This window comes from Microtus oregoni, unplaced genomic scaffold (assembly GCF_018167655.1).
Source record: "Microtus oregoni isolate MIOR12 unplaced genomic scaffold, Mior012 000000F_ref0000247, whole genome shotgun sequence".
Lineage (NCBI taxonomy): Eukaryota > Metazoa > Chordata > Mammalia > Rodentia > Cricetidae > Microtus > Microtus oregoni.
Genome location: NW_024543059.1, coordinates 34518581 through 34538660, shown reverse-complemented (window position 1 = coordinate 34538660; position 20080 = coordinate 34518581). Strand labels below are relative to the sequence as shown.

At 36.4% G+C, this 20080-nt stretch overlaps 1 long non-coding RNA gene across 1 annotated transcript; it reads right to left on the bottom strand.

Annotated features, from left to right (window-relative positions):
- Window positions 1–1095: 1095 nt before the first annotated feature.
- On the bottom strand, window positions 1096–18701 carry LOC121455311. The gene is made up of 5 exons (XR_005975530.1): window positions 18546–18701; window positions 8912–8981; window positions 6004–6059; window positions 3061–3156; window positions 1096–1169 (listed from the first exon to the last, which is right to left on the bottom strand). It is a non-coding gene; the product is annotated as an uncharacterized LOC121455311 (long non-coding RNA).
- Between the last annotated feature and the right edge of the window lie 1379 nt (window positions 18702–20080).

The following is a 20080-nucleotide window of genomic DNA, read 5'->3' as shown; positions in this document are numbered from 1 at the left end:
AAGGTTGATTTTGGTATATGTATTTTTGTTCTCGCTTAATTTTTTCTTTGCAGATCATTTAAATATGTATAATTAAGAAGATTAATTGATAGTCATTAATAATAATCAAAATCTTAGTAGCATTATGTAGGTTTTCTAGATATGCAGAGATATAGTTCAGTTAGATAGATAATCTTCAACACTCAAAAACCTAAAGAATATGGCATTTAAAAGATGATGGAGGAGGGTCATCTGTCTACCTATTACTCTTGTTGGTTAAGAAGGAAACTGCCTTGGTCCTTTGATAGGACAGAAAATTAGGTAGGCAGAGTCAACAGAACAAAATGCTGGGAGGAAGAAGGCAAGGAGGCAGACACTATAGCTCTCCTCTTTAAAATGGATGCAGGTTGAGATCCTTCCCTGTAAGCCATCATCGCTTGATGCTACACAGATTACTAAATATGGTTCAAATCAAGATGTGAAAATTAGCCAATAAAAGGCTAAAACTAATGGGCCCGACAGTGTTTATATGAATACAGTTTACATGTAATTAATTTGGGTAAAGCTAGTCTGTGGCTGGATCCAGGGGTGGGAAGTAGCCTGCAGCTCCTCACTACAAAAATGTATTAAGAACTTACAATTTTCTCAACAGTGAAATATATCAGCTTCTGGCAGCACAAATTACTTCATTTGTGGGTGCTTAACAGGGAGAGTTATGATTTCTACCCTGAGCAGCACAGATGGCTCCCCTGAAATGGTTAGAAATGAGACAAGACCATCTGCAGACAGAGGAGCTGATAGATTAAGAAGTATATATGGGACTGTGATACTATCAGTCTGAGCCTAGTTAGCTGAAGAAGAATCCACAAATTCCATAGTGAGGATCTTTAAAGTCATGCACATATGACTAGGAATTCTGAGAGTCAAAGATGGTGGAAAGCTAGAACAGGAGCTAAAAGGACTGAGAGACTTAGTAATTTCACTTTCACAGAAGTTGAAGTGTCTGAAAATCTTCTGTCATAAAAGAATTACACGTCTACCATAGTCGCTGGTTTAGATCCATCCATGGTGCAGAGATCTCCTGGAGCAAGGCAAACACCCACCTTTTTTTTTTTTTGCATTTTTCGTACAAGCTAGTTTCCAGAGAAGGAGTGAGCCGATGTGAAGATGATCAGGGATTTCCAGTATTTCTAGAATAGAAAATGAGATAATCTACTCAGACAACGAGACCTGAAACCATTAAAACAAGGCAAAGTATTAAACACAATCTAAGCTCAGTGTGACCAAATTTCTCCTTTCACACATGCTGCTAGTGTATATGGATTTAGAAGCCATACTCCACAAATTGGATATACATAGCCAAAGCTTGCCTGACAGGAAAAGTCTAGCTGATGAGGAAAAGTGAGTTTTCAGAACAACGTCAGTTCACAACTGTGAGTAATATGGCCTAAGTAATTCTTGGAATAAATATCTTTCTTCAGGAGTGCAGACAATGGACTTACCTTAAATAATACAGGTATTATTTGTTGAGTTGTTCCAGGATTTTGTTTCCACGCTTTTGCAGCCATCAATAAGAATTATTAAAAATCCAAAATGTTGATTTTTGCTTATTAAACAGCTTGCCTATGAGAGTACTAATATAATATATCCGCTTGCTTTGACATCTTTTAGAAAGAAAGGTGTCATTTCTGATTACATTCAAAATTGATGAGGAATTTTAAACTCATACACACAAGGACTAGTTATGGCTGCTGCTTTGCAGCAGTAAACATGTAAATATGTTCTCTCACAACATAGAAATCTGCAAAATTGAAAATGATACAAGAATTATAAATAGTTTATGAGACCATGCATCTAGGTTGAGCTTTAGAGACTAGACTGGATTACCTAATCATTAAGGTATTGACCAAATGGTACCTATAAAATAATTTAGATTTAATAGCTTGATTTTACCATCCCTTTTGTTCCAAAATGTTTTCAAAGATTTTCATTTAGTATTCTATCAGCCAATTAAGGGAGCAAATTGGGAGTTATCATTGATAAGTTTTGCCTCAGTTAATGGCAAACAGGGTAATTTATGCCAGATATATGTGGTTCATGCAATATAAAATATTCAAAATATTTACAACAAGTTTACATTATCCATTATGGATCTTGATGTACATGAAAAAAATTTAGGAATTTGCTTGCAATTCTTGTAGAGCTTCAGCTGAGCCTTTCCCTTATGGGTAGTTAGTTTCCTACAGAAAATACAAATGCAGACATCTTTCCCATTTTCAGGACATATGTCTTATCCTAAATAAATTAAGACTCAGTAATTGAAAATTAGAAAAGATAGCTTGCAAACTTTGAAGGAAATTCAAAAATGATTGGTAGATATTCAGTTACTGTGCCTATTTTAAAATTGTCTATGGAAAACCTGGAGAAATACAGTGAGATTCGTAAGGGGAGAAGTGACCTCATTTTCCCAGGTTCTATATTGATGCTGCAGGTCAAGTGCTGACTCAGGGGAGCATTTTCCCTGGCTTCTTGAATAAACAATTCAAATAAATAAATAAATAAATAAATAAATAAATATGAGTGATCCTTCAGTCACCACATAATTCACTGCTTCATGCACTTCTTATTCTAAATATTCTAAGTGTGAATCCCCCACAAGCATTATACCATGCATAGATTTTGGCATGATGGTGTAGAAGAGACTTTTGTCTAAAGCAAATGGAAAGACCATTGCACTGGATTATGGAAAGGACAAAACCATGCAATAGATAATATAGGGTCAAGTTCACGTGCTCTCATGTATGTGTCTGTGTGTGTGTTTACAGGAAGACAATGAACCACAATAGCTTCATGGAAGTTTGGTGCAGTGGATTGACCAGAAGATTACCAGACTAGATGATATTGGAGCTGCTAGTGCTCACCAAACAGTAATGGATTGAGATTGCTGAAATTGTGTTTTTGAAACTCTGATGATAATAATGGATACACATCATTGCCACAGTGTGTATAGAGTGTTAGTTTATATGTTGCATTTCTATTTGAAAATAAATAACTTTAATAAGCAGTTGTATTTATTCATACCTTTTGTAGTTCATAGATTTTATTGATTCAGTTGATCACGTTGAGTGCCAGTTGTTCCAGGGAAAGGCTGCTTGCTTGTCCCAGCCATCCTGCTCACTTAGCCCCAAAATAACAAAACAGAAATTATATTAATTAAAACACTTCTTAACCCATTTGCTCTAGCCACTTATCAGCTAACTCTCATATCTTGATTTAATGCATTTCTATAAATCTGTATATTGCTACATGGCAGTGGCTTACCGGAAAGATTCAGCATGTCTGACTCTGGTGGCCCCTTGACAGCTCTCTCCTCTGCTTTTCTTTTCCCCCTGTATTCAGTTCTGTTTCCTCTGCCCACCTAAGTTCTCCTGTATCAAAAGGCCTAGGCAGTTCTTTTATTCATTAACCAATGAAAGCAACACGTAAACAGAAGGCCCTCTTACACCAGTATGTATGCATTGTACATAAAAATTATGTAATAATAAGGATATTTTCTAAATAGGAATGTTATTTTAAAACCCAGTCTGAACATCCAAAAATTACAAATATCTAACAATGTCATGATAATTTGGCAACAATTTGATGTTTTCCTTCAGAAAAAACAAAACATAGTATTATTTTCTAAATTTGACAATTGTCTGCATGCTTGTATTAGTGTTTCACATATGTGTATATGTTTTGACACTGATTTCAGAGTAATAGTCCCAATTAATATTTTTGACATGTATAAGACATTTTATATGAATAATTAAATTGTGATATAATTCAGTGCAATGCTTACTTCAGATTTTCCCTGTGATCACCAATATCAGTACCCCATTCTCAGGTCATTTATCTGTTCTCTCTCTTCTGTGACATCTGACTATCTGACTTCAGGGAAAATGTGTGTGTGTGTGTGTGTGTGTGTGTGTGTGTGTGTGTGTGTGTGTGTTTGTATATGGGGCATTGTTCAAGCACATGGGAATTACATCAAAGCTAGCATACCTGAGAAAAATATATCCTTCCCCTTTCATCATTTCTGTAAATAACATAAGCCATTCAGATAATATTATGAAGTCATAATGTTAATCATAATACAGTAGAATATTCTCTGAATTTTGTAATGAAACAATTACATATGCAAAAATACACAATTAAAATCCAATAATAAAGGGCACATACACATATTGTATAATAGCATGCCACAGCCTTGAAATTTGCCACATGTGGTATGAAAACAGGCAAGCAAATCTCAAAGCTCCTGCATTTACTGTATTTCCTAATGTCCTGCAACAACATGGTCAAGTTTGTATACCAGTCTTTTACACATGTATATATTAGAAATAGATCCAGTTGTTAATATTTCAAATTACCAGTTCATGGACAGAGCACTTTATGAGTCTGTGAATTTTTTTAACATAAAAGCAGAAAATAACATAAGGGTTATTATTTAGAGTACACACTGATATTTTTATATGTAAATAACTACTCTACCATGTTATCATCTCTGATTGTACATTTTGCCTACATATAAATTTTACTATTTTTGTCTGACTCCTGAATTAAAACCATAGGATCACTACAGTGTCTTTGCTGTTTTTATATAATCCACACATATATCCAAGCAACATTCAGGAGACACACATACAAATCTACAAATAATTAATAAAATTAAGTTATACTATATATCTTAACAATAAGTTATATAACCAATATTTTACACTATTTGGATCTGAGAGTCAGTCTCTTAAACCATTAATATAGCTATGATATCTACTTATAATCATCCTAATATGTTAAGGTCAATCTCACAACTAAAATGACTACAAAATATAAAGGTAAAATGCATGATTTCTTCAGCTAATTCAAATATCACAATTCGTCCAAATTTATCTTCAGAGGGTATTACTGGTTACATATGCATAGACATGTCTAAATTTTTGCTCTTAGTTTTTGTAGAACTGTAGCTGTATAATTGACAAAAAGTAAACTATGCCAATTGCAACAATCAAGCCTACTCTATATTGTTAGCAAGATAATGATAGCACAATCAGAAACCTTATCTGCAAATTTTCTGAAGGAATATAATTTCTAACTCTGCCCTAAATATATTATCCATAGACGCACAAAAATCATTGGCTTATAACTTCAATAAAAAATATAAAACGGATAAATTTATGCTATTAAAACTTAGAAATCTTAAATGCTAATTAAAATTAACTAAAAGAAAAATTGATTAGCATAATAACATCCCCTATTGAAATATGAAAAAAGGTAGAAAACTCTCTAAAAGTAACTCAATTAGCAGAAAAGGCACTTACAAATATTGGAGTCTATCAGAGAAAGAATCATTTTTTTTTACTGTATAGTTATATAAATAGGCCTTTGAATTAGAAAAGGTTACTGCTAAATTGGTTCTACAAAATCACAACAGAGTTTACTCAATAGGAATACTGATGTATAAAATTGTATTACACAATAATATATAATTATTTTATTATGTAGTAGGATTTATTTTGACACTTTCTGTATAGATATTGTTTTAAAGGAGGAAGAAGGATGAGCATAAAATAAAGTAAATACAGTACTCATGTATGAAATTTAAAATTATGTTAAGATAGTGTACACATGCATGCATAGGTATGCATTAATATAATTATGCACAGTCAATCTCATACATGTACACATACATAAACTTAAACAAATATTAGAAAGTAATTGAGATGCTTCATAGTCTATTTGGAGAGATATTGTAAAACTGAACTACTTATTCTATCAGGGGATTTGTTCTCTTGCGACACTACAACTCCCAGCATTCCCCTGGGGACACATTTCCCAGAAGCTTTTGCATTCCCCGTTAAAAAGTGGGGGGAGCCACGAGCCCCCCCCCTTTCTCTCTCTCTCCTCCCTTTTCTTCCCCGCCTTTCCTACCGTGTCTGCACCCCCTTCCTGTTTGTTGCCCCTCCTCCATTAAAGTGTACCCACGTGGGTCCGCCGCGTGTCTGTGTCTTTTCCTCGCGTAACCGTCTCTGCCGTCTAACCTGCAGAAATTAAGAAAAATATTTGGTGCCGTCCTTGACTGGGTTACCTCTTCATCCTGGCTCCCAAGGCTTTTGCCTCTGGGTTTCACCGGCACAAGGTCTAAAGGAACCGACTGCCTGCATTCATCTCCACCTGTTTGCCACAGCCATTCTCCACTGCCTCATCCTGATCTGTGAGTTAACCTGAGTTGGCTTCCTCCCCCCCCTCCCCCCCCCCCCGGGGCGTTCAAAGACTGTGTGGCCGGCTTTCTTTGCACATCCTGGACTAGGTCTCCAACCTCCCTCCCCTGGCTTTTTGCCCTTGGCCGAAGCCTGCTTTAGTCTGCAAGCCCGGGAGTTCGGTGCTCCGGGCTTCTTCCTCTTTTTTTTCTAACCTATCCTGTCTTTTTTCCGGCCCGCTCTGCTGTGGTGCCTTTGGGCCGTACGCAGGCCCTGAAAAGCTTAATTGTCTCCTCCCAGCCGGGGCTTTTTCTCCCCCTTACGGTAGCTGGGTTCGGGCCAGTTATGTGTTAGCACACCCCAAAAACACTCGGACGCCTGTGTTTTTTGGCCTGTCGTGTTTGCGATATCTTTTGGGTACCTTTTTTGCGGGTGGGCTGCGCTTCAGCAATGGGCTTTAAGCATTCAAAACCAATCCCCCCATCTTCCCCTCTCAGCCAGCTTCTGAAAGCTACCCTCTGCTCCCGCCGCTGGGATGGATCCCGCGGACAAACCTCAACCCCCCTGCCTCCACACACACCCCACCGCCCCGCCTCTAGGGGCCACTCGCTCTCGCTCTGCCCAGTCAAGCAACAGCGATGGCTCACCCATTCCTCTTTCTTCCATGGTTTACCCGCTCCCTCTCCGAACCAGCCTCACCCCACTTCTCCCGCAACAGGTCGCGCATGTCTTTGGATTCTTCCCTGTCTCCTCTCCGCCACAGGTCACAAAAGTGGCTTAAAGAGTCTCCTCCCTGTCCTACGCCTCCCCCTCGATCTTCCAAAGCCCCTCTAGGCTACCGCTGTCACTAACCACCACTCTTCCTTTGTTACACCTAATGATATCAGGCTCCTAAAAGCTACAGCAGCCTCCTGTCAGATCTGCCAAAAGTCACATCCCAGGACTAAATATCGTAGCTTCCCTTTCCCTACCCACCAAGCAAGGGGCTCCCTTCCAGGAACTGACTGGCAGCTGGATTTTACTCATATGCCCACAGTCAGGACATGTCCACCGCTGGTTAAAATAGGAGATAAGGTATTACTCTCACCCCCAGGCCAAAGCCCTTCACCCCTTTCCCCTAAATGGCAGGGCACTTTCAGAGTAATTCTTTTAACTCCCACAGCTGCCAAGCTAAAAGGAATTCCTCATTGGATTCACCTGTCACATCTTAAACCATTTATCTCCACAGCTCAAGATAATCCTTCATATAGGGTAACTCAAACCGGACCCTGTTCTCTTAAGTTCCAAAGGACACCAGATTCAGCCCCCCCCCACTACAGTCTAAGGAAAACAATGGTCCCGATCCGTCGCTGTGTTAACACACCCTCCCTTCTTTAAATTCATAAATAACCGTCTAGCTGTCGTTACAGGTACCCCCATCAAATACGGAGTCAAGTGGTAAGCAGATTCTCCTCTACAAAGCTCTTTAACATAACAGGCCAGCCGCTGACTGCAGCAGTGGCTCCTGAAATGTTAAGAAATGTATGGTTAGAATCTATTTCTTTTAAGACAGTTTCCTTAAGCTCCAGGATGCCAGCCCAACCCATCTAAACAAATCAAACACAAACAGAATAATGGAATAAGTATCACTTAATTTTTCATCATTCTTAACCCCGGACATCCTAAGACTCCCGCACCCGGATCTCCTCTCCCCCCCCTCACCCCAGCTCCCCCCCCAAAATTTCCCCCCCCTTTCTTTAATTTTTTTTTCTTTTACTAATGCAACTTTTGCCTTCCAGCATCTTAATGATGACCCAGCTACTCAGGAAAAGCCACACAGATTTCTTCAATCAGCCACCTCAGACGACAGCCAGGACTTCAAATGCCAGCGGTACAATCAGCCATCGCCAGTCGCCTCAGACGACAGTCAGTACTTCAAATGCCTGCGGTACAATCAACCATCCCAGACACCAGCGACCTTGGACACCAGTGACCAACTACACCAGCGACCTTGGACACCAGTGACCAACTACACCAGCGACCGCAAACGCCAATGGGTCATTGCCAAGATAATCGGACATTTCCTGGACACCTCAATGCCCAAAGCCAGCAGGAAGCAGCCATGAGAGACCGGACTATGCCCCCATTCCCTACCCTTTAAGGTCCCCCAATTTTTTTTAATCAAACCAAAAGGGTGAAATGTTGTTCTCTTGCGACACTACAACTCCCAGCGTTCCCCTGGGGACACATTTCCCAAAGGTTTTGCATTCCCCATTAAAAAGCGGGGGCCGCCACAAGCCCCCCCCTCTCTCTCCTTCTCTCTCTCTCCTCCCTTTTCTTCCCCGCCTTTCCTACCGTGTCTGCACCCCCTTCCTGTTTGTTGCCCCTCCTCCATTAAAGTGTACCCACGTGGGACCGCCGCGTGTCTGTGTCTTTTCCTCGCATAACCATCTCTGCCGTCTAACCCACAGGAATTAAGAACAATAAGAGGTATCAGATTTTCTCACTGAGATTCAAGTAGTTAGTTATTTAATTGGTTTCTTGGCCTAAATCATGACCATAAAGGAAAACTAGAGGTTCAAAGACCATTTCAAAAATATGCTTACAACTGCCAATATGGTGGAAAGAACCTGTTTTGGAAGTTTCTAATATGTTCATCATCATAGAATATCAATAATTCTGCTATTATTAGTAAATTAAATGGAATTACCTACTTGGGCTATAATTGAAGATTAATCCTGAAATTAACATGACCATAATTCTTCACTCTCATTAGCTACATGCCTGAAAAGAGAAAATAGGAAAAAGTCTTCAGATATATATTTGTCAGAGTGAACAAAAAATCAAGAAATCAAGTAAATAGTGTTATTGAGTCTCTATAATGGAAGGCATCACTCAAGCAGCCTTAATGGCTAGGACCCTAAATCTACAATGATGGCAGACTTACATAAAAATGATATATTTTATTCTCTCAGAACCTAATGAAATACTCACATATCTGAGCATCATTTGACCTCTTCAGAGATATTCCTTTGGCACTAGTTGGAAAATAACATAATGTTGAGCAGGGAAGGTCTTTCTATAGATACTAAGAGCCTGTGTGGTCCTATGTTATGGTGTTTCATGTCTTTAAAACCTACTTGGAAGTTTCATACATGCATATTTAAAGATGGCAGAAATACTGTATCAGATTGAAATGGAGGCTCTTGATAACGAAGTATCAATGTTTTCCAGTATCAACATTACTAGCAGACATACACATTTAGAGTATGAGATGAATGTACAAGATAAGTTTTGTACTTTTTCCAAGCATATAAAACAAGACAAACAATAACAAAGATATCTATTGTGTTCATTATTTTCAAAGGTAGTATGTAATACCTCACTGCCATCATTAATAAACACTGGATTTCCAAAAACCACATGCTCATTTCTTTCCAAATTAGGAATGGGGAAAAAGTGAGAAAGTATCATGTACAAGAGTATTTATACGCAAATACACAAAGACTATGTCAAACAGAAGAGCAAATCTGAGACTGTAAGAACCTTAAAAGCAATAGGATGATAAGAAGTAGGTTTCCTCTTCTATACCTTATTCTAATTCCGAGTCTTTGATGAGAGGTAGAGTAGTGCTATCATATGTTACTGCATAATATTATCAATGACTCTGTTTTCATGAGAAAAAAAAAAACCTGCAATGTCTTACCAATTTTCACAAAGAAATTCAGAGAAAAGAAGAAAAGGCATGATTCCCCTTGACACTGTCATATACTAAAACATTAAGGGAATTATTTCTTTGCTATTGCTGCAGTGTTCAAGACAGAGATAGTGCTACCACAACTTTAAAGAGGAGAGGTTTCAGAAGCAGGGATGGACATGATGCACAGACCATAGCAGGTGACTCTGAACAGTAATACTGGAAAATACCAGTACCTGACTGCTAATTATCCTGGGTTTTTGTCATATAGATGTCAAGAGCAGTCTGCCGTATCTGGGCCAATGTACATTCGGATTTCAGCTATAAATGTTTGCAGCTCGGAGATGGCATATAGCCAGAGCCTGACTAGGAAGGACCCACTATGTAGACAATATTATTAGCTCTCCTTGCCTCAGAATAATCTGAAAGAGTGTGTGCATTCAAATTTTCCCAGGAACAATGACGAGAATGATCTCAGTTCCACCAATAGGAACAAAGCCGTGGGAACCTTGGGGATCTGCATCAGAGCTGCTGACACATTTCTCTCTCGCATCTCACTGTTTGCTCCAGCAGAAAAATATGAAAGTAATAGTAGATGGCAGGAAGTAATGTAGTTTATTTAAGACCAGATTCCAATTATCAAAAAGGAAATCATTATGACGTAAGTAGGACATGATCACGTATCTGAATTCTTGGGTCTGTATCCTGCCTATCTACCTGAAATTTCATTTCACCCTGTTGAAGGCTGATTGTGATACTTTGCTGCAGATGGCAGCTTCTTGGTATCACATTCAGAAATGTCATGTCAGAGTCCCTAAACACTTATTACAGAATCTTACACTTGAAATTTTCAGATTCCCAGGTGACTGAGGCTTTTTGCAAACATAGCAATTATCTTAATGATGTTTCCAATGGCGCATTAGATGAATACATTCCAGCGTTGTCATGAACAGACTTGCTAAGAAAATCATCATTTCAGAAAATATATAATTTAAAGCTAACTAGGAATTGAAGATTTTACGGCACAATCAGTGGCTTCAGCTTCGAGCACATTTCCTGCACTGCAAATGGAATCAGGTGACACTTCTCACAAATTCCTCGCTTTTCCTATGATTCTCTATTCAGCAGGTCTCGGAGACACATATTCTCCTGTGGTGTTTTTTACAGTGAGGCTTTGACTAAAGTCCAGCTTTGAGCAGGACTTTAGTCAAAGCCCCACTGGCAAAATCCCTCACTGCAGTCCTCTTAATCCCATGTAGGAACCAATAAGCAGAGAGATCTCATGACAAGGACCGGAAAGCAGAGAAGTGCATTTAGTTTGTTCATCTCATCCTGAGCTGATGAGTCATCTGTGTCTCTCTCCTTACCTTTATTGGGGAAAGAAGCAGAGCAATTGATAGAGGAACACAGGATAAAAAAGCATTTACCCGGCATTTTGCCTCCAGTTAACAGCCAATGAAACTGGCAAAAATGTGACAGGTTGTGCTAGCTGGCAGCTGCTTTTGCCTGGAATCTACCTATATACACGGAAACCTCTATTCCTGTCTGGAGATTTTTCTTGTGAATCTGTGCTGTCAAGTGCATCTTGCTTCTGATTTTTTGTCATTTTTTATCTGTTTTTATGCTTGGTTTTTTACACAGTCAAATTATAATTAAATATGTTACATTTAATATGATATTGTGAATTATATACAAATAAAAATGCAATTATATTTTTCATGTCGTTTAATTAGAATACATAATATATTTAATTTGATTATAGTACTATACAAGGTAGTCGGTGGATTGTAGAAAGAAATGTAGATTTGAAACCCTCTCCCATATAGACCCAGGTGTAATATAGATAGTAGCTCACAATGTCTTAATGATAAAGAAATGATTTCAGTTTAATTGATTTCAGAAAAAAATAAATATATTTAAATTGTTAACATTTGTGTTTGCTTGTTTTAAGGCTTATTGGTGTTTGCACATTTACCTTTGCACGAAGCGGCCTTCATATTTTTGTTTCTTACATGCAATCAATATACATAAATATCCTCTAAATAATAACTTATTATAATTAATCAAAAAAACAAGTAGATTCAAAATATTAGAAGTTCTCTCTAAATCTAAGCAGCATAAAATTATATATATATATATATATATATAATATTTAATAAAAGGAGAATTTATTTAAGGAAGATGTATGTCCTCCAATTTCATGCCATCTATAGTTACAAAGCACATTTCATGGCAAGCCACTCTGAAAATAATTGTAACTTTCCTTTTAATTAGTTAAATACATTAGATAACCCCTTTAATAAGGGTTCAGCTTCATTTGTCGTCCTATTAGGCATACTAGGATTTTTGAGCACTGGATAAACTACAAGAATAATAATGTCTCTATAATAATAATAATTGTCTCTATTTCCTGTGTGTGTCCTATCTCATTCTCACTCCCCCTCTAGGGACTCTTTTGACTTACAGGTGGGCCAGGGTAAAGTGGTGCCCAACGTTTGGCTGGAACACGGGGATTCAGTGAAGAAGCTGTTTAGAGAGGCTCATATAAAGTGAAGTATAAGTAAGAGGCAGAGAAACACAGGAACCTGCTGTGTCTTCTAACCTCAGTAACCTTAACAGCGATCACAGGACAAACAATTACTTAGCATAAAATGAGACATGTATTCAAGGCATGAGGGGTAAATACTAAAATTAAAAGTTAAGGTTTTTTGAGTATATTAAAGGTGTTTTATGAATGAGAAAAAATGACAGAGAGACAGAGAGGCACTAAAACATTATTATTAAGCATTCAGCCCAAGAAATGTTCCTATAACTGTCTTATTTACTAGAATTAATAAATTTTTGTTTTAGCGGTATTATGATTTTGTAATTGTCAATATCATTGGGATAGAATAGAAAATTATATTAGAAGATAAAATGAACAAGTGAATAAAAAAGGAGCCTAAATATTTTCAGTGGTAAATAAGGGGTATTAAATTTGAAAATGCTCAAATTAATGCAATCAGCATCAATCCTGTGCTGAGGGAAATTATTTTTCCTATGTTAACAGGCAAGTGGAGCTTGTGATAACCCTAATCAGCAGGCTAATACCCCCATTGAAATACATGAATAACTGAGAAAAATAGGCACGGAGCAAGGGAGCATCTTCGCTCCCTGGGAGAGAACTTTGGTTCGTGTATTAAAATTATCCAGAAATCTAATGAGCCTTATATATTGAAATCCTAGCTCGACTAAAATAAGCAATAGAAAGACTGTAATTGGAGAAGAAGCAAGGAAATAACATCTGAAAAGGCCAAGCATATAAAAATGCCAAGGTGTGTTATAATGAGCTATGCTATCATTTCAGGAAACAAGAAGTATTAATAGTTATAGGAAAGTATGAAAAGATATTCCATCGGAAAGTAGAAAACTGCAATTGGCTGCTGAAACTATGGCCACAATTTATTATAATTGGCAAAAGAAAATAAAAATTTAAAAGATTTAAAATGCTTTGGATATGGACAAGTCAGTCAAAATTAAAATTAGTTAAAGAGTGTATTCAAAATGCCTTTATGAATAGGTTATTACCTATGATCACATGCAAAATTTCTGGAGATCTGACATTTGAAAATTTGGAAATGCTCTAAGGGATCATTGGTAGCCTTTTCCTTTGTTCAAGAAGAATGTGGACATTTACATACTAATAATAATCATCTAAATGTTCAATATAAAATTCCATTTTGATAAAATAATCATACTTTCAAGTCCATTACATTTTAAAACATCAAATTGAAATTTTAAAAAGGAAGATTTTGGTAAGGAATTAAAGTGAGATATTGGCAAGAATTCAGGCAACTTTTCACTAATGCATATTAAATTTTGTAAATCTGCACGAAAGGGATATTCTAACTAGAGTTGACAAATATTTTCTTATACACCAAATTTTGAACTAGCAGAAAAATTGCCATAGATACTGAACAACAGCCTGCATTGTTAATGGAGAAAGGGAGAGGGTATCATATTGTCTCACTGCAGGATGAATGACAATTTTCGCTCCTGAAAAAGAAATTCCAATAATGGCCATGGTAAAATTATACTCATGGAAGTGACCTCCACAACATTAGCCTTCACCACAATCACCAATTTGGGGTCAAGTGAAATCTCTTGTGCCCTATGGTCAGATTATTGTCCAGCAGTCCAAAAGACCGGTTACAGTCAAATAATTTGTCTGGCCATATGTGCTCTGTAAATTGTCTCTTCAGTTCAGGAATCAGCTGTAAGTTATTGTGCTTATGTCCCTTAACACCTACGTTTCATCCTGTCTTTTGGGGAGACACTGATGTTTTAGTGTATATCACTGTAAGTATTCTCTCTCCTCCTTGGAATGACTTGACATATCTGAATAATTTTGATAGGACCTCTTATAATTTTGTTTATATGGATGATAGAGAGACAATAAGCTTTGGAAATTGTCCTTGTTTAATAGTGGGATTACAACATGGGTTACAACCTGGTATTAAAATATGTGGATCTCGCACTCGTCTTCAAAGATGGTCTGCATGGACCATAAATCAGACCTGGACAAAATTATGGAAAATTATGAATTATCATAACCTCAGTGTCCAGAATTTACTCATTATGGTTTAAAATATCAGCCATTATTTGAATGAATTGTTTAGGAAAATGTGGCAAAATAATTCAAAATAAACAGGTCCATTGGGACACTTATAGTTAATTTATTAACAATTGTTCTGAATGAAATATAACCACTTGTGATTTGCTTTATGTTACCAGGTTGAATTGAGCCAAGAATGAAATGATAACTGCAAGACATCTTCTGGCATGAGGAGATGGAGGAATCAATGATAATCTCATTGCCTTACTCAGTTCCCTTACAGCAATTCAGAAGATTGTGGCTCCCTTAAAACCTATTCAGCTTTTAAATGGCTCATTTATGGCAATAGTAGTATCTGCTTCTACTTACAAATTTCCCTTATTTGGAACTACTAATGTTACTGATTGTGTGACACTACCTTTTTTTTTTGGAAGAATCAATTTTACAACTGAAATTAATTGTTATGATTGTCAATTTTATTTATGTATTAATTCCTCTGATAAGTTTAATCCTCATAATAAATCACTTATGATATTACAACAACATACACATATTTGGCTGCGTGTTACTTGGGTCTTTCTTGGGTTCCTCTTGGGAAGATGAGACAAAGTTGGGAAACAGGTTCTTGGCAGACCAAGCATAGATGAAAGCATACTTTATCTGCCCATTTTTCAAACTTTCTGCCAGAAGCTGTACCTGAAATAAGGAGTAACCTTACCACGCATTACCAGGTATAGTTTTATAAGTACTTTGCTTCTGTATACTTTTGCTTTCTTTCATTGTATTTTAATTTAATTTGGCAAATACGCAAAAACATTCTAGAAGCTTTATTTTGCCCTCTTTATGAATGCCAGGGAGGAATTAACAATATGCCCCCTACCTTCTTCCCTTGTTAGCACCTTACATTGCCTAATAATTTTTGTTTTGCGAGGATCTTTTCTTTTAAGTTGATGGCATTTATAAAACAACAGGTGTATGAGGCAACTAACATATAAACTATACAAGAAAATAAAAAGTATACAGGTCCGTTATCATAATTAGACATCACCAACAATAAAAAAATGACAATATTTAACTGGTAAGATCATGCACACATGAGGTGCACAGAAAATTGTTTTTAAACCTGGTGTGATAGGCAGGTTAGGGAGACAGGGTAACAGGAGGATGTATACCTATGTTAAGCATGCCATCTAAGACATCAACAGAATTAAAGCAGTTCTGTCTTCCAATGAGGAGTAAGGGTGGGACTACAGGAGCTTCCCCCAACTGAAGTTAGGGACAGTCCCCTCAAGTGACTTTCGGCTTTCTAAAAATTAATAAAAATTAAAACGGGATCTTGTGGGAGACTCACTGCTCCTGAAACTTTTTCTCCCACCCTTTTGTGCTTGGAATCTCCTTCTGTTTTGATCTATCAAATACAAACTCTGCAAGAAGTTATTGATCCATTGTTCCCGTGTTCTAAACATTCTGACTGTTCTATATTTTGAGTTAGGGTGTTAGAATCTTTACGCCTGACCATTAGATCATGGTTAGGTTTCCAATAAGTTGCATGGTTAATCAAGTACAAGGGGAATTTCCTCCTTTCCCTAAACCTGTATATACCTGGATTATTCCCTGGAATAAACAAGACTTTATCAGAACCCTGTCTTGTCTCCATCTGTTGCGTCTCTTGTCCCATCCCATTGTCACTCCCCTTCTAGAGTATCACTTGATTTACCTATGGACCAGTGTTAATTTTATCATATAGAAAGATTTATTCTATCAATTTTAGTACAGATATATTTTTAAAGAAAGAAGCAGAATTGAGTGTAAAATAAGATAAATGCAGTACTCATGTATAAAATGATAAACTATATTAAGAAAGGATACACATACATGCATATGTATGTATGAATATAATTATACAAAGTAAATGTCATACATGTACACATATATAAGCTTATATAAATATTGGAATTAAATTGAGGTGGTTCAGTGTATTATGAGAGAGATTGTAAAACTGAATTTTTTTCTTATTTTATTTGACTTTCAGAATACTTTATTCCATATATAATTGAAATGGCTAAAACATGCTACATTTTTGTACAAGAGCATTCTACTTTTTGTCCACAGCTTTTTAATTGAAACTCAGACCTAATAATAATTAGGTGCCTTTGCATATATATATATATAAATATATATATATGCACTATATATGTAGTATGTATGTGTAGTATATATGTAGTATATGTATATGTATATGTAGTATATGTGTAGTATATATGTATATATATATATATATATATATAGTTTTATTCCTCCAGTTCTATATCTCTAAATTGATATATATATATGTATGTTTCCCTGGCCAGTGTTTAAACAATATATTATTAATAGCAAAATTCTACTCAAATTTTTAACAAAACCACTTATTTTATGGGCATTAAAGGAACAATTTTTTTGATGTGGAAATCTAAGATAATATTAAAGGGAAATAAACTTGTAAATGCCTCAGTGTTATTGGAATTAATGGTATTTAAAAGTCTCTCTATAAAAGGGTAACAAAGAAAATCTTCAATGAGGAAGGACACGGACAGCAATTTGAACATAGAACAGTTGTCTAGGGAAGGAAAACCGAACTTCTTAAACTGTGAGGCATATCAGCTATTTCTCACTCAGATCCAAGTAGTATAATACTTCATTTGGTTATTGGCCAAAGTCATAGCTGTAGTTGCAAAACTAGACATTCACAGACCATTTTGAAAATATGCTTACAACGCCAATACAGTGGAAAGAACCTGCTTTGGAAATTTCTACATAGTTTCATCATTAGAGAATGTTAATACATCTTCTATTATGATAAATTTAAGTGTGATTGACTACTTGTGTAATTATTGCAGGTTAATCCTCTCATTAGCTACAGGCAGAAAAAGAAAATAGTGAGAAATCTTCAGATGTATTTTTGTCATAATAGTCAATCAATCAGGACAGAAATCAAATAAATATTGTTAATAAGACTATATGATGGGAGGCATAACTCAAATAGCCTTAATAGCTAGGAATCTATGACTACAATGGTGACAGACTTTCATAAATATAATCTATATTATTCTTCCATAGTCTAATGAAATATATATATATATATATATATATTCATTCATCTGAGCATAATTTGACAATCATCAGAGATGTTGTTTGGCAGTAGTAGGAAAATAACATGTGCAGGAAAGAGCTTTCTATAGAAAATAACAGGCTTTATGTTACTATGTTTTGATGTTTTATGCCTATAAAACTACTTAAAACCTTCATGTATTTATATTTTAAAGATGGCACAAATATTGTGACAGATGGAAATGGAGGTTATTGATTTAAAGTACCAATATTTTCCAGTCTCAACATTATTAGCAGACATACACATTTAGAGTCTGCAATGGAAGATACAGGAGAAGATCTGCACTTGTTCAAAGCATACAACAACAAGACACACAATAACAAAGAAATCTATGTGGTAATTATTTTCATGGGAAGTATGTAATACCTAGCTGCCATCATCAATAAACACTTGATTTCCAAAAACACTCAGGCTGTTTGCTTTCCAAATTAGGAATGGGCATACAGTATGAAAGTATTATGTACATGAGTATTTATACCCTAAAACACAAAGACTATTTCGACCACAACAGCAAATTTAAGAATGTGAGAACCTAAAATGCAATAGGATGGTAAGAATTTTGTTTCCTCTTTGAAACCTTATTCTAAATTCTGAGTCTTTAAACAGATATGGAAGTGCTTTCATATATTACTGCATGATATTTTCAATGAGTATATAAAAAATTGCAATGCCACACCAATTATCACAATGAAACTCTGCGAATAGAGTAAAGGTCAGGACTCCCCTTGATGCTGTCAGATATTGTAACCTGAATAGAAATATTTCCTTGCAGATACTGCAGTGTTTCAAGACAGAGACAGTGGTACCACAAGTTTAAAGAGAAGGAAATTTCAGAAACAGAGATGGACATGACACACAGACCATAACAGGTGACTCAGAACCATAATTGTGAGAATAAAATATTACCTGAATGATAATTTCCCTGGGCTTTTTCACATAAAGATGTCAAGAGCATTCTGCCGGGTCTGGGCAAATGTACATTCCGGTTTATGGTATAAACATTTGTAGCTTAGAGCTAGCGTATTCCAGAGGCTGGCTAGGAAGGACCTGCTATGCTGACAATATTATTAGCTCTTCTTACCGCAGACTGAGGGAGTGTGTGCATTCAAAATTTTTCTTAAACAATGAGGAGTGTGATCTCAATTCCACCAATAGGAACAAAGCCTGTGTTACCTTGGAGATCAGCATCAGAGCTGCTGATTCATTTCTCTGCAAACCTCAATGTTTCCTTTGACAGAAAAAATGAAATAAAATGGATAACTGGAAAAAAATTTAGTTTATCTAGGACCAGAATGCAATTATTAAAAAGGGTAAATCATTGTGAATTAACCAAGATGTGATTACATATCTGACTTCTTGTGTCTGTATCCTACATATTTACCTGAAAATTTCCGTTTCTCCAGCTGAGAGCTGATTGGGATACTGTGCTGCCGATTGCAGCTTCCTGGTATCACATTCAGACATGCCATGTCAGAGTTCCTAAGCGTACTGATGGGGGAATCAGACACTTGAAATTTTCATATTACTAGGTACCGGAGGCTATTTGCTGACATAGCAATAATCGTAGAGTGGCCTCCAAAGACGCATAAGATCAGTACAACCCATTTTTTTTTCAAGTATAGAATTTTTAAGAAAATCATCATTTCAGAAAATACAAAAGCTAGGGTTCACCTAGGAAACACAGATTTCATAACTGAAGAAGTGTCGTTAGACTCGAGCACATTTCCTGTACTGCGAAGAGGAACAGGTGACTCTTCATGAGAACATGGGAAATATCACAAATTCCTTGCTTTTCCTATTTCTTCTGTATCCTGCAGGTCTCTGCGACACATTTTTTCTCTGCAGTTGTTTAGAGTGAGGCCTTGACTAACGTCCAGCTTTTAGCAGGACTTTAGTCAAAGCCCCACTGGCAAAATCCCTCAGTGCAGACCTTTTTATGCTATCTTGGAACCAATGAGAAGAGAGATTTCAAACCATGGACTCGAAATCACAGGACTGCATTTAACATGGTGATCTCATCCAGAGCTGATGAGTAATCTGTGTCTACCTCCTCACTTTGTGTTGTGAAAAGAAGCAGAGTAAACGACAGGGGAACACAGGATAAAATCTACTTTATATCAGGTTTTACCTCCAGTTAATGGGCTACAAAACTGGCAATGTGACAGGATGACTGAGCCAGCAGCTCCTTTGCCTCGAATTTACCTATATACATGCAAGCATTCATTTCTGTCTTTAGTTTTTGATTTTCAATGTGGGCTGCAAATGCATCTTATTTTCTGATTTTTGTGATTGCTTTTTGCCTGTATATATATATATATATATATATATATATATATATATATATAGTTTATATGCAGTCAAATTATAATTAATTGTTACATATAATATGATATAATGAATTATATACAAATATAATATACAACTAGAACCAAATTGTGAAG